At 37.7% G+C, this 12828-nt stretch overlaps 1 protein-coding gene across 2 annotated transcripts in view; it reads left to right on the forward strand.

The window, feature by feature from the left end:
* POLA1 (DNA polymerase alpha 1, catalytic subunit) overlaps positions 1-12828 on the forward strand; it is a 184703-nt gene that overhangs the window by 111011 nt on the left and 60864 nt on the right. The gene's annotated exons all lie outside the window — the stretch shown is intronic.

Here is a 12828-nt window from a genome sequence, read left to right on the forward strand (position 1 = left end):
AACAATATTCTGTAATTAAGGATTCCATTAAGTTGAAGAAAAGAGCAAATGGAGTTGTTTGTTCTCCTAGCTGAAAAAATTTGTCTGGGGTGGGGGTTAGTGGTAGTAGTGTAGAAAGAGAGAGAGGTGGGTGGAGAGACTAAGTCAGAGCTGTTTGTTGAATATACTGTTAAGGACTGTTACCATCCTAATTAATCAAGTTAGAAATTACAGCTGTAGTTGGTTTCCCCCCAATTCTTGTTATCAATTTTCTTCTCTTTTGAGACAAAGCAAATATAAATTTTGTGTTCATTTGTCATTCGTTCTTTGACTTCAGCATCTCTGAAAATAACAATGTAGCACAAAAGACCAGTATTTACCTAGTTGTAATGTGGGTTGCCATGGTGTTTTGCAAATTATTGCAATTATGTTCACCATGCGAGTCGCCCTTGGTAACTGGCGAAAAAACTGATAATCCTGTTTTGAACAAAAGGTCAAATTGCTGAATAGAAAGTCTTGATTAACTAAAAGATGTACAAAGTGGAATTATTTCCTACCATTCAGAAATAGTTCTTGATCGGGTTTGGGGGAGGGGGTGAGTAAGTACATCTGATTACTGAAGTACAAAGCATTGAAAGGATGTTGTCTTGAGCCTTTCATGTAGTCTTAATGGTGGCTTTTTTGTCAAATTTACCCATTTGCGGCATTGAAAGAGGCAGCTGCATTTAAGCTTGAGAGATGGTGCTTTTTCAAGAGTTCAGTGCATGGAAAGTTCTCAGCAGTATCTGCAGTTTACTATTAGACCTTCAGCTATTAAAACTGATGTGCTGCATTTGAGCCCATAGCTCTTGGTGCTTGTAAAACCCTCTGACTGATGATCTAATAAAGTGCTCTTACTGGACAATCTCTGATCAGATACTTTAGGAGAAAAAAAAATAATCACAGCTCTGAAAAGGGTGGAGGTAGAAACACATGGCTGTACTGAAAAGTTTGCTTTTGTAATCTGTGGTGGAAATGTTAGTAAATAAGACTGTATATTCAGTTTAAGTATTTTAAAGGCCCAATATATTGTTCCAGAATTAATTTTTATTTACGTTTACGAAAACAAAAATCAAGTAAAAATATTAAAAGTTTCTCATAATGACCAGTCTTCAACATTTATAGACAAGTATGTAGAGGGGATGGTTTCCTGCACTTCAGTGCTACGAATTTCCTTTTGTCTTTCCTTTATCATTCTTGGGATGGTGGCAGGGGAGAGGTGAGGAGGATTAAGGAGTTTTCTTTTTTAATTATTTCTACTTTTTGTTTTTTAAATAGCTACCTGGAAATTAATTCTTAAAACTTTGGAGAGCCTGTGTGAGAGCAGCATGAAAGCAAAGTAAACCTGAACAAGTTTGTGGGTTTACATTCTGCATCACCTAGCAACCCCCTGGCTCAGGCAGTTCTCTCGTCTGCCCCCAGTCCTGTTTACAGACCATTCAGGCTGCTCGTCGAAACCATGAAAGATATTCAGTTTCATTAGTGCCATTCTCAAGGAGAAAATAATTAAACTTAAATGAACAAACACTGCTTAGTGATGCTTTAAAGTTCTCTAGTTTAAGGTGAGCAGGCTGTTGAGACCCCTTTCTCTGCCATTACCTTTAACTCTTTTGAGCTCCTCTGAACTTCCATGTATTGTGGTACCACTTCTAAAATTTTTGGGACTCTCTTAACTCCTTCAGTATTCAGAGATGTTCATAACCATATTGCAAGGATAAGTGCTTCACATAAGCAATCTTTTTGTCTCTTTATGAGCTTGAAATATATACTAGAGTTGACAAACCTTACTGTAGGTACCGTGTATATGAACAAAACCTTTGTGTGTTCTGTCTTATATCTCATGCCTTGCAGGAAGTTCAACATGACAAGTCTGAAACATTCAAGGACTGTACAAAAATTTGAGGGAAGAAGGAAGATAAGAGAATTGTGTAATAATAGGGGCAGTAGAGTGTTTTTAGCTTTCTAACCAAACTAGAGGCATAGTTTTTAAGAAATCTTTTTGAGTTCTTACTGTTTTTATGTTACTACGCTCCTTGACAAGCACTACATGGATGGGCTGTATGAGCTCTTTGTGCTTTGTTGATAGTTGACAGACAAAACAAAATTCTTTCTGAAGCAAGGTGCTGTACTTAGTTGTGACCTTTTGTAGCCTAAGAATATGGCTTCCATTGAGTTGTGTGAATAGGGAGAGTATTTTGGCAGAATGGACTTAAATATCCTTCCAGAGGTTTTCGCTCTTGGTACAGAAATCCATAAGGCTTCTTTCACTGATCCTTTTCTCAATTTAGTTTTCCATGTGTAGTCATTTTAAGTATGCCTTCTCTCAGTTGCTTGCCCAAAGTCCATTTTAACAGTTTGCAGTTTGTCTTAAGTGAAATAAAATTGTTGGTAATAGCTGGGTCTCTTTGTGAGCGGTATGTTAGCCTGAGAAGACTTTTTAATCTTTTGCGGCTTGTATTTTGGTGCCTAGAACCTTATTTTAGTGAAGATAAGAAGACCAAGGTATTGGATTTGATGTGAAGTAAAGCAGAACATATTTGCTAATTTAGTTTGTAATGTACAACTGTTAAGGTTGGAATTTGTCCACTTGTGGTGCTATTACACGTGCTAAAATGAGGGCCACTGTTTGCATCAAATCTATCACAAGGGTTTGGAGTGCTCTATTATCCTTTCAGCAGGCTGATGATGGAGCCTGGGCTTTGCACAAATGAGATCAATAAATTTCAAATGACTTTTATGAAATGACATGTGACTGTACATCTAAAGGTATCTTAAAAAATCAATTTTTAATAACATGTAAAACTCTTACATTGACCCTACAAGATATTTTTCACTTACGTCTTGTTTGATAATTTTGTTTAAAGCATTTATTATGTTAGCTTGAGTGTTTCAGTTCTTGAGGGAGGGGGGAAGGCTAGGGTGCATTTCTTGCTTCTTCAGTTATCTCTTCCTTTGATGACATACACACACCTCCAAGACTTTCAGTGGTAAAACTGGTATGATAGATAGTGCTGCGAATAATATTTTCTTGAAAATAATGTAGTTTTCTTTTGATCTTGGATGGTTTCCTCCTTTTTAATTTTTTTCCCAGTTAGGGATTAGAATGCAATTCAAGTTCTGTTGTTTTGGAACATTCATAATTACAAAAGACCATTCTTGACATGAAAAACCAGACTCTCATTTTTGGTAGCCTCTAAAAAGGAGTTTCGTATTCTGTGTCTGACTTTGCCTCACAACAGTGATGCATTGCTGATTGAACTGTGTGATATGCACGTTCTGAAGGATCTCCTCAAAAGTGTATGCTATGGGACAGAATTTGGTTCTGGGTAAAATCCTTTCAAATTTATGGCCTTTTTCCATAAAATCCAAAGGGGAGTATTTTTGATGTTTTCAGTGCACTTGGCAGCTTCACTTCTCAATTGGCCACCTGGAATCTACAGCAGAGCTTTTACCATTCTAGTATCACCAGCTTTTTCAAGATAGGACATTTTGTGTTCTGAGAAATTCAGGCAGTGTTTATGTCCTCCTTCATGTTTTCTTTAAGGTAACAAGTCAGTGTGGCTACATTGCCTTCAATTACAGTTTGTGTAGTGTCTTTGGACCTCCTGTTGTCTAGTCCTGTGAAGGTGTAGTTCCCATTGATGCCAGGTGCCTTTGGGGTGGTAGTTTTCCAGTGGGGAACTGTGACAACAGATATGAGTGTCTCTGAGAGCAAGAGTATTTTGGAGTGGATGTTCTTCTCTTTTGCCAACATTGAGTGTTAAAGTGATCATTTGCCTTCCACTGGGAAGTTACTGGCTTAGATGTTTCAATTTGATAGCATCCTTTAATGTGGGTCATGTGATAATAATAATGGGTATATAGCCAGTCTTCTTACTGCTTTCAAGTAACACACTTTCAAAAGCATATGTCCTCATTTCATCTTTCATTTTAGAGACAGTTTTGTATTTTTCCTAAGAGATCATGTTTATCTGTTCATCAGCCTGGATAATGTGGAATTCTAGAGCAAGAGAGTGAACCTCCAGGAAAGGAATTTCCTTTCTTTATAAGAGTTTTTGTTATCCACTCCATCCCACAGCTGAATTCTGATCAGTTACATAGGCCAAAACCCAAGAATCTCTGAAAATAAGGAAATACTTAGTAAAACAATTGAATTGGTATTGTCCAACTTCCATTTAAGTGAGGCAGCATGGAATGGAGTGTGAAATGCTGTGGTCGCTGTTTACATTTTCCCTAAATTGGATGATCAGGTAGCATCAGACTAAAAATACACATACTGGGAAATGTAACCTCTTTTTTTTTCTGGATGAGAAGCTAGCTACAATATTTATTGTACCGAAAAGTTAATATTAAGTCAATGGCCAAGAGTGAGTTGATAAAATAGGTCCTTCTCTTGTGATCTGAGTAGTCATGTACCATGCTGGATCTGTGATCAAGTTTCTTAATTCATTACAGTTAGCTTTATGTATAAATTTCAGGAATTAATTTCACTTGTTGTTACTGTAATAGTTACTAAAACTATTTGCATTGCCAAAATACACACAACACCTAATGAAATATCAGAGAACATAGAAAAGGCATTCCTTGGGTGAGGGATGGAATCTGTAGGATAAATGTATAAAGAATTTAGGCTCACCTTAGATGTTTCACTATTATAAGCATATGCTTCAATATCTTTCAGCTGCAACAAGCTTGGCAGTATGTTTACCATGGTACCTATTGCACTTAAAATAAAAAGATAAAAAACTCCCAGCATCAATAGTGGACTCTTGACCCAGCTCCTTTTATAAGACACTTTATTTGAAGACTGTAACATATCAAAGGAATTTAGTATTCAGAGATTAGTAAATGTTACAGTGGTAATAAAACCTTAAAATATTCTTGAAAATCATCTTTGCCTTATATACTCAAATTGGAGTACAATTATTTCAACTTAGTCCTAAGATGTTTTTGACTTAAAAGTTTTGGTTACGCCTGACAGAGACCTTGCACACACTCTTTGCTGTGAAATTCTTTTACATTTTAAAATTCTCAGGTGGAGTTCAGACATCTCTTCTGTAGCAAGGGTTCTCTTGAACATAACATTAGGGTTTCTGGTTTAGTACATTTTGATCTCCTTGTTGTAAGATATTAAAGAAGTGGGGAGAGCTTCTCCAGTTTTTTGTTGGAGTAGAAAGTAGGCTGGAATGCCTGATATATCAATGCCTCTCCATATGCTACTTTGAGATCTCAGTATGTCTAGTGGAAAAGGTTTTGCAAGTCCCCTGGATTTCCTTCACAGATAAATGTAGCTCTTTCTCATGGTGTCACAGATAAATGTTTTCATTAGTGCTTGGTAACTGATTTGCTTGGAAAATATAAAGCTTTGAAGGATCCTGAAAAAGTCACTGACCCAGAATTCTGCATCAGTGATTGCTTTTAACTTCATTACTCCATTTTTTAGGGTTGGTTTGCGTGATTCTTGTGAATAGTGTGCAATATTACTTATCGAGATATTCCTTGATGGGAAAAATGCCAAAACAGATAAGAGGCTTCTTTAAAAGGCTTAATTTCTGATGGTGGTCATTTTTGTAGGAGGGGAGGGAAGAAGGGAAGCCTGATGGCTCATTTTCCAGATGTGTATTATGCTCTTCTGTGGCAGCACATTCTTTTTTGTTTCCCTCAAATTTTTTTTTTCTGACAAAATTATTTTAGACTTTTGCCTTTATGAAGAATGAGCTTAGTCTTTCCTTTCCTGTGCCCAAGGAGGGGGCGTGACCATGAGGTGGGTTTTTAGACATCATGAGGCGTCCCTTTCATATGTTCATCCAGTCATATAAAGTCAGATAATCTCATCTCCAGCTTGTTTCCATTAGTAGCTGCAAGTTCCAGAGGAGTGGCTGTGTCTGCTCAGACTGTCAGGAGACAGACATACACTTGAACAAGTCTTATGGTATCACCTGTGAGGAGCCCTCCAGATCAAAGTGTTCTACACTGACTCTGCTTTGGTAGTCTCACAGATAAGTTACTGCATCCGTAAGATCATTCAAGCATCATTCAAGACTCTGATGTGTCTTTGTACTTTCTCTGGAGGGACATTCAGGATGAAGCAGCTACAGAAAGTGCACAGAGTTACTGTTCCTGCAGGAGAGAAGTGTGTGTTTCTCGTCGTACCAATTTTGACCACAGCAAGTCCTCCATCTGGAAAAACCCTTTCAAAAGTTAAATGAGTCTGTGACTTTCTTGTGTCTAGCAGCAGTAGAACTGTTTTGTTTATAGCAGTGCATCTCCTGAGGTTTTTATCAGGTGTATTTCCCCATGAAAATGTGGGGTGTTGCTTGAGGAACCTAAGCTGTGCTGAACTTCAGTGAAGTGGTGGAATCATTGTCCCTGGAAGTGTTCAGAAGGTATGTGGATGTGGCAGCTGGGCTGCTGGGATGATGGCTGGACTCTGAGCTTAGAGGTCTTTTCCAATGCTAATGATTCTATGATTCACATTACTAAGTGGGTAAAGTTTCCTGGTGGAGTCTTATTTCACTATTTATGATAGCATTTCTGACCTGAGGGGATTTTTTTCTTGGCATTGTAGCAGTGGCACATAGGTATCAATCAGATCTGCTTTGTCTGCTGAAATTCCAGTGCATGACACTAGTTCTTACACTGTCATTCAGACTTTCATTGCTCCTGTTTCTCACCAGGGTGGAGCAGATGCATTCGGTTGTGTCAGTGTTCTTCCTACAGTGTTTCTTTGTTCTGAATAGGCAAGAAAGCAGATTAGAAGTTGAAATTACTTCAGAGTTATTTGGTTTCTTGTACACAGCAGAAAAACTTTCCTGATTTTACAGCAAGAGCTCATCACTAAGTCATCAATATTCATATCACCTTTCATGTTGGAAGCGTAAAATCATGATGTAATGCTCAAAAGATGTAGTTACTACAGTAAAACAGTGGCCAAAGAATATGCAAACAGAGGTTGTGGTTCTAGTTCCTGACATGTTGTCTGCTACTGGGAAGGTTTGTCTGTTCTCCCAAACACTCAGCTCTTTACAGAAGACACAGACAGGTGGCACTGGGAGAACACACCACGTGTGTGGAACAAATTATTGCAAGCGGAACTGATAACTTTCAGGTCACTGAGTTAAGTCCTCTGTTGCCATGGAACTGCTTGATTTAACTTCACAAAATCATCTGTCTTTTAATGTTGCTTGGGGGGATTGGTAGATTTGATAGTTTATCCAGTAATGTAGTATTGGTGTAACTTCATCCTTCCAGAGGGTTTCAGGCCACTTCAGCCAGATTGGCCTTGTTAGGTGAGACTATCCATAATAACGGATGCTGTCAGGAAAACAGGTTTTGAAGCTCCTGGTCTTGGAATGAGTGGAAATAATATGCTTTTGTAAGAGTAGTATGAAAGGAAAGGTCAGTGTGAAGTGAAAGTTTCTTGATTAGCAACTCACAATGGTACCTGGATCAGAACATCTTCATTGCATTGTCTTTCACATTGAGCCTTCCAAAAATTGGTTTGCTGCTCAGTGACATGAACAGCAGGCTTAAGATGGCTGACTAGGACAGCATGTTCAGGCTGGGTTCCTGTGCTACCCTTCTGGTGGGTTTGGTGGTGTCTGGTGATAATTTCAGCTCTGCAGTGCTGGAGACATGGGTTTGGGGTAATGTGCTCAGATACACCAGCCATCTGAGATTGGGTATCATCCACCAAGGCCCCATTTTCCAAAATCCATGTTAACATTGCCTTCCATGGGGAGGAAGATTGCAGAAAAGCAAGCATGGATTACACATAACTCCAAAGTAACTGATAGTAACTTCTGAATAATTTTCAGTGCTTTCAGCTTTCTGGTTTTACCAGTGCATTTTTTCTTTCCACGTGAACTTTTAAAGTGTTACAGTGCCTCAGCATCCAGGCTGCCTGAAGGCAGGAACAGATGCAGAACTGAAGTATCTTAGAGAAGCACATTTAATCCTGTACTGTAGCAGCCAACCAAGCTACATTGTCAAATGTAATTTGTAAAAATTATTAAGATAAAGCTCAGTAAGTGCATGTTGTTGACCCCTGCAACTTCTGTTTGAAAGGCTGTTGCAAAACCACTTGCCTCTGTATTTTGGGCTAATATTTCTAATGCTTGTTGATCATTAGAATGGGAGAGGCTAATTCTGTTCTGTCAAGAACAGACTTACAAAGAAATAAAAATTACTTTTGACTTGCAAATTTCTCCCTATTAGCTACAGTTCATGGACTTAATACTCTTCAGGGATTTTCTTTTATATTATGCATGTATTTCAGGGTTTTTTAGCATACTTTTTTATATTTTAAAATGAACTTAGCATTTGTGGGCAGGATGTTTGGAAACGCTAGTTGCTTTTTTTTCTTCCCTCTGTCAAATTGTATTTCATTTCCCACAGTGTTGCAGATACCAAGTAGAACAAAGCTGAAGGTTCCCTATTATGATTTTGTTTGATCTACTGCAAATTAATTTACAGACTCAGTGATAGCTGCTGGGAAATGAAGGATTGGTTTTGTTTGGTCAGTGAAGATGACAGGCATGGATCAAATAAGGGTTAACAATAATGCACTTGAACAGATTGAATCAGAACATAATGCATGTATTGAATTTGATTGCAACATGCATTTCCATGGAAAAGTTTTTTGTTTAAAAGAAATCAAGGCTATGGCTTAATTATCAAAGCAAAACAAGAGACATAAAGAGCTACATGTTTCTGATACTGCTTTTTTCAAAAATGGCTCCCTTCACACAGTTATCTACATGTTTAATTTCCATGCATAATAGCAACAGTTATTGTTGTCAATTGTTACGAGAGATTAACAGATAGCAAGTACAAACAAACGCAAATAAGGCCTGAATAGAGAGGTGACAAAGTAGAAAATACCTCTTTACTATTAATTATAACTGGTGAGAAGTCTATACAAATGATATTAACTGTTTCCTGTATGAATTAAAGTGACATCCGGTTTTGTTAGTATCAGCTCAACACATTTGGGCATTTTATTATAGGCAATAATTTAAATCTTCCTTTTTTAATATAGTTTATTGAGTGGAGTTATATAGTTTATTATTTATACACTGTTCTTGTATATTCTGATGATTATATGTCAGTAGCGGAAAACAAACATAATCATAAACTATTGAATTTAAGTGGTTATTTTTATCCTGAGCTATGGTTTTCAGTTAAATTGGGGAGGGGTTTCAGTCTTTTTTCACCTTTTTTTTGTGACCAGCAGAGCCTCCCAGTACTTTCTTCAACTGTGTAGTGACTGCATTCGACTGAAACAATTGCATAAAGAAACTTGCTTCAAATATCATTATTCAGTGGTAGTTTGAGGGGACCTTCTATGCATTCCCTTATAAGACAGTAGAAGCTGTACCTTGTGAGTGGTGTCCTTTGTTTCATAATTGTTAGCTAAAAAGGCCAATAGGTGGCAGAAAACACAGTTACTTTTATCATACATTATTTTCATGGTTGTCTGTTTTTGAGTATTCTGTTCAGCTGAAGCTGGGATGCTGCTCCCATTCCAGGCTTTGTTTTTTCAGTTGCACTTGCATTCCCTAACAAAATATCTTACTACCTGGCAGTTTCGATTATTGTTTTTTCTAATATGACAAATTGTTTCAAAGTTCAGATGTAGTCATTTAATATGTTTTGAGTCATGAATGTTCTCTTTGTGCTCACAGAGTCTTTTCATAGTTATTATGCTCTTCAACAGGAGGGTTTTGGCATGGTTGAGGACACCCTCCACACCTCCCCCTGCCTGGCTGTGTATTTTAAGGTGCTGTTTATGTCAGATGCTGCCAGATGTTTCGTAGGAGGTAGAGATGCCACATAATAAACAAATTTTTAAACAGAGTGTGTCTTTTGTCTCTAATAATTAACTTAATGCAAGATCTGTAAGAATTCATTATCCTTACAAAAATGTTTTTGTGTTTTCTCTCGCAGTGTCTGTAATGATATTCTTGGTATGCATGTAGGTGAGTGCCTGAAGATCTCAATGCTATCCTTGAGTAGGTTTTTTTGGTAGAAGGTTATTAAATGTCTGTTTAAACTGAGTTATTTAATCAGTGTGAGACAACAAATAAACACCTTCCTCTTTAAAAGATAAATCTTAGGTTCATTTGCAAAACCGAAGCCAAGGCCTGTCTTTTTCACTTGAGGCTCATTCATGCCTGCTGACTTCAGAAGTCACAGGTCAGGTCTGTTAGGTCAGGCCCTAAGTTAGGATTTCTCACAGTAAACTGTGTGTTGATGAAGTAGCTCAGTCTTGGTGGGCAGTGTTGTATGTTGCTAACATCAATTCTGAAGTATTTGTCATAAATAAATTGTATATGACAAAGAAAGTGGTGTTAGGACTGGTAGGGCAACAGTTGTGCAAGAGGTCAAATCACAGGTTTTTGAATTCATGACATTTTTTCACTGTGCAGTTTTAAATGTCATGATTTACATTGCTGATCTGTGTAACAATAAAGTTCACACTTAGTGATCAGATACACTCATCATACTGTTTCCAAAACTCATTACTTTGTTACGAGGGTCTATAGCAAGGAGGATTTCCTCATCCCAAAATCTGTTAGGTGAATTGCTTTTGGAGTTACTTTTTTCTTCCTCTGTTTACTGTAATTGGATCATAGGGTAAACTACTGGATAAGCTTTAACTGGCTGTCAGGCTTTTAGATGTCAGAGTTGGGTGAAATTGAACTACATATGTAAATACACTCTCCATTCCTGCACTGTGGGCTTAAGCGCACCCTTCAGGAAGTGCTATAAACGCTGATGTTGCCATGATGTTCTCCACACAGTTTTTCTGGTCTGCCCACATGGACATAAAAGTTCTGCTCTGCAGGGCAGCAGGAAATGTTTTGATGGATTTGGCACCAAGTGGGATAAGACATGGCTGTAGAAATGGTGTAAGAGAGGGGTCTCTGGAATACATTAAATCATTTGGAAAGGATTTGAGATTTCATGTTGAAAAGATCAAGAAAAACTAAAACAGTCTTGGAGCACTTCTCAAATTATTATAGAATATATCTTTAAGCTGAAATCCAAGTGGAAATTAGGTAGAAGTCATTGCCAGAGCATAACTTTGGGACATCTTGTCAAAGAGCTAGTGAGAATGCAAGCAAGCAACTTTGGAGTTGTCCTCTGATTCATAACATTTCTGTCAAAGAACCAGGGATCCAGGTATGGTTGGATTTAACTTATTTACAGGAGCAACAAAAAATTTGGAAATGGGCAAAAATAAGCTGTCACTATTCCCAGCGGAGACATCACCAGCCAATAATCAGAAATGCAGAGTTTGACAGGGTTGAGCTTCTCAGAGTGGTAGAAGCAGGAACTGCTTGAGAAGAGTTGCAGGAAGACTAAGTTGACTTCAGTTAACAACAGAAGCTTAAAGTAAGCTTCCAAGCTGCCAAGTAAGGTGAAGTGAGGAAATACTAAAAACCTGTGATTTTGTCTCCAGTGTATATATTGACCTAGTAGGGAAGAATAAAATTAATTATTATTCTTGAAAAATAATAAATATATTTCTGGAAATGGCTGTTCAATGCCCAGATGCTCAGTAGTGTGCCCTAAGCAGACAGAAATTGAGGAGAGAAAGAAGCAGAGAACAAGGTAGTAAATACAATTTTGTTTCTATATGAATTCATGTTCATCAGTATCCTGAATACAGTGTGCAGTACTAGTTTCATCTCCCTCCCCACTTGCCCCACTTTCCTCCACTCCCTCATTTCCAAAAAGACCTGGGAGAGATTCAGAAGAGGGCAACAAAGATTTGGAGTGGTTTCCAGGCAAGGAACAACTAAGTAAATTAGGACTGTGGTTTGGAAAAGACTTTGATTGAAGGTGATGTGATGGAGGTCTATAAAATCATGAGTGGCACAAAGAAGGTGAATGCAGAATGATTTTTCCTACTCTGCTGATGCAAGAACTAGAAAGTGTTAAAAGAGAAGCCGCGTGTGTGTGTGTGTTCCAGAAAAATAAAGTACTTTGCCATATAGTTTATAGTTGTTCTATAGGCCTGTTGCAGGTGCTAAAAGTTTACACGGGTGTGAAAAGCACTTGAAGTTCATTAATGCATTAATGGGGTCATTAATGCATCATTGATGCATTAATTCAGTCACCAGTGAATATAGACAGTAAATCAGGTGGTCCTTGAGCTGTTTTCAAAGGCTGGGAAAATCTTTGGAAGAGTTGTACTGTGTCCTTTCTCTTTTCCATTCCTTAAGTATCTTCTATTAGTGGTTCTTAGGGATGTGGCATTGTTTTTAGCCTACAGTTGAACCTGGCATAAAAAGTTCATCCTTACCAGTCCTGGAATCATTCCTTCTTGCATGTTCTCAAGAGAAGCCTTTTGCCTAGTCTCCCTGAGCTGATAGAGAGCAAACTGGCTCAGATTTTATTTCATTTTAACTCAGAAAAATGTTAGTTTTTTCCTAAATGAATCATTTTATGTAGAAGTCTTGGAAGCTTTCTGGAAAAAAAAAAAACCACAAAAACTTAGAAGCAGAAAGGAAAGCTTCTGGCTGCCATCAGAAAAAAGAAAACTTAAAACTGTTTCTCCCCTCTAAAGTGCAAGCAAAGAAATGACATTTTATTAAATACTTAATTTTTTACAAGTCTTGCTGCATGGGGTAGAGTGTTTTACTGAATGGTCTACACAGCTGGATAAAACACTCCTGTTGTATGTTAATGTCGTTACTGGAGAAGAGCAGTGGTTTTGGTATATTTCAAAGAACGGATGACTGCAGAGTGTGGAATTTTGAAGCAAGAAGACTCCAGCTTTGTTATCTGCCATTAATTGTA

This window comes from Cinclus cinclus, chromosome 2 (genome assembly GCF_963662255.1).
Source record: "Cinclus cinclus chromosome 2, bCinCin1.1, whole genome shotgun sequence".
In the NCBI taxonomy this organism is placed as follows: domain Eukaryota; kingdom Metazoa; phylum Chordata; class Aves; order Passeriformes; family Cinclidae; genus Cinclus; species Cinclus cinclus.